This window comes from Rousettus aegyptiacus, unplaced genomic scaffold (genome assembly GCF_014176215.1).
Source record: "Rousettus aegyptiacus isolate mRouAeg1 unplaced genomic scaffold, mRouAeg1.p scaffold_m13_p_3, whole genome shotgun sequence".
Classification (NCBI taxonomy): domain Eukaryota; kingdom Metazoa; phylum Chordata; class Mammalia; order Chiroptera; family Pteropodidae; genus Rousettus; species Rousettus aegyptiacus.
The window spans coordinates 140,389,662-140,392,092 of NW_023416306.1; positions in this window are offsets into that span (position 1 = coordinate 140,389,662).

Below are 2,431 nucleotides of genomic sequence, written 5' to 3' on the forward strand. Positions count from 1 at the left end.
GTTACTAGAACATTTGAGTGTTTAAAATTATTTTCTAAGGCATTTAACAGGGATGTTTGGGTCTTCTTGTATTGTCCTATTGCAGATGGTTTGTTGGATAGCATTCCAGATATCTGGTTTCTAATCTAAACTCTCACAGGCATTAGTAAGATTAAGGCACATTTGACTGTATTTCAAGTGGAGTTTTGGGGGGATAATGAATTCCAAATGACAATTTTTTAGGTAAACTTCAATGCATTAATGTCGGCGAAGCTGCTCTGAATGCTCAGATAGAATAAGATGGAGGGGAGTAACTCCTGCTTCCGGAAAGATAGAGTAGACACACTTTTCCCTATTCCCCCATTAAGTACAATAAAACACCCTGCACATTACATATCAGACAAATACAAGACTGAAAAGTGAAAAGAAGGGAGACCAGATAGGAGTCTCAAAACCTGAAAAATGACATGGTGACATGTTGTTCCCTGGGTGTTCTTTTTGCCACACATATCCCAGATTAGATGCTAGAGAAGCTGGCAACCCAGAGACCTCAATAGGCACAGACAAGGGGAAAAAAAAAAAAGCTTGTTCTCTGTGGTCAAAGGATAAAGAAACTGTCAAGACAGATACATTTAGAAAATAACCTCTCTACTGTAGCGGAAAAACAAAGAAATCGGTAGCCCCACCCCCACCCACTCCAGCAAAGGCCAAACAGGGAGCTTAGACTTCTAGCCTCTCCAGATACCCCAACACACCCACCAGGAGATGTCAAGAGAGGATGAAGAAACAGCCAGAGCTTCATTCAATCCTGGCTGGGTAATAATGAGGCCACTCCTCTCCATGGTGTTTGTGGAGTCCATGCGGGGTGTCTAGATTTCTACCCCTTAAAAAGAGGTCCCTTCCCTGCCCTTCCCTCTCCTTATCGTGGTGTCAGTGGAAGCCATCTGAGAAGCAGTAACTCTGATCTCTCCTAGCTAGGAAGGTACCAGTGGAGGCCTAGTGAGAGCTGCAGTGCCCACTTCTGCTCAACTGTAATGAGGAGCTGCTCCCTTTGGGAGTCTGTAGAGGTTAGGTGCTGGTCATAGGTGCCAGGAAGAATCTGCTCCCCCTGGGGCACTAACAAGCCAGACAACTGATTCTGTTCCCGTTTTGTTTTGCTTTCAATACTCCCAGGGCCAAATCTGGGATGCCATAGCCCCACACATCTGAGCGTTTACTTCCTTTCGATCGAAATTTCTAATTCGTATGTTCCCTGACTTGGAATTTGCATTGTATATGCTGTGATATTTTTTGCATGTGTCAACTTGGCTTAGCTACATTCCCAGTTTTTTAGTCAAACACAAATTTAGATGTTGCTGTGAAGGTGTTTTACAGGCGTGATTAAAATCCATAATCCGTTGACTTTAAGAGAGGGAGATTATTCTCCATAGCCTAGGTAGGCCTGATTCAATCAGTTTGAAATGCCAGCAGAACTGAGATTTCCCTAATGAAGAAATTCTGCCTGTGGACAGCACCCTCATCCTATGCCTGAGAGTTTCAGCCTGCCCCTCCAGAAAGCCTGCCCTACCTGACATCCCACCTTAGAGATTTTGGACTTGCCTAGCCAACCCTCACAATCACGTGAGAGAATTCCTTATAATAAATACCTTCTACTAGTTCTGTCTCTGGTAGAATCTTAAGTAATAGACACATTTTTCCATTGTATACTATGTATTCTAGTAGCTGTTTCTAGCCCTTTGTGGAATGAAGCAGAGTATACATTATAGATAAATACTGCTGGGATACCAACTGCCACGTGTTACCTCAAATTCCCTCCTCTCTAACTCTAATATTTTCTCTCTACATCCCTTCTCTTCTTTCCTCTTTGTTTGCATAGCCTCCAGTCTCCAGTACATAATTACTTTATCACTATTCCTCCCTATAATATACTCCCTTGGATTATCAAAAAGAAAACAAAAACAAAACCAAAAAACTTCATTTGATGCTTCGATACCTGTGAATTCTCATATGTCTCTCTTTCCCTTCGCTGTCAAAACTTTTAGCAAATGTGTTCTATTTTCTCTTTTTTTCCCTCACTTCTTAACTCCCTATTACCTATTTTCAGTATCTACTACTCTACTGAAACTGACATCTTGAACTTTCAAGGTTAAGATACCACCGGGTCACCAAATATAACTATAGCAGGGTCTGCCCAGTTACCTCCCAATAGCCATTCTCTTCTTCTTCCTTCATAACAGAACCCTGGAAATTTGCCTAGCTGAAAAGGTACATTTCCCATTTGCCTTTGCCCTTAGGAGTGGCCTGTTACTCAACTGTGGCCGGTGAGATGTGGTAGAAGTGTGAAACAGCATTTCCAGAGCACTCTTTAAAAGGACGAGTTATGCCCTTCTTTTCCTATCTTTTCTTCTTCCTAAAATAAAGATATAATGTCTGGAGAATTAATTGCCATCTG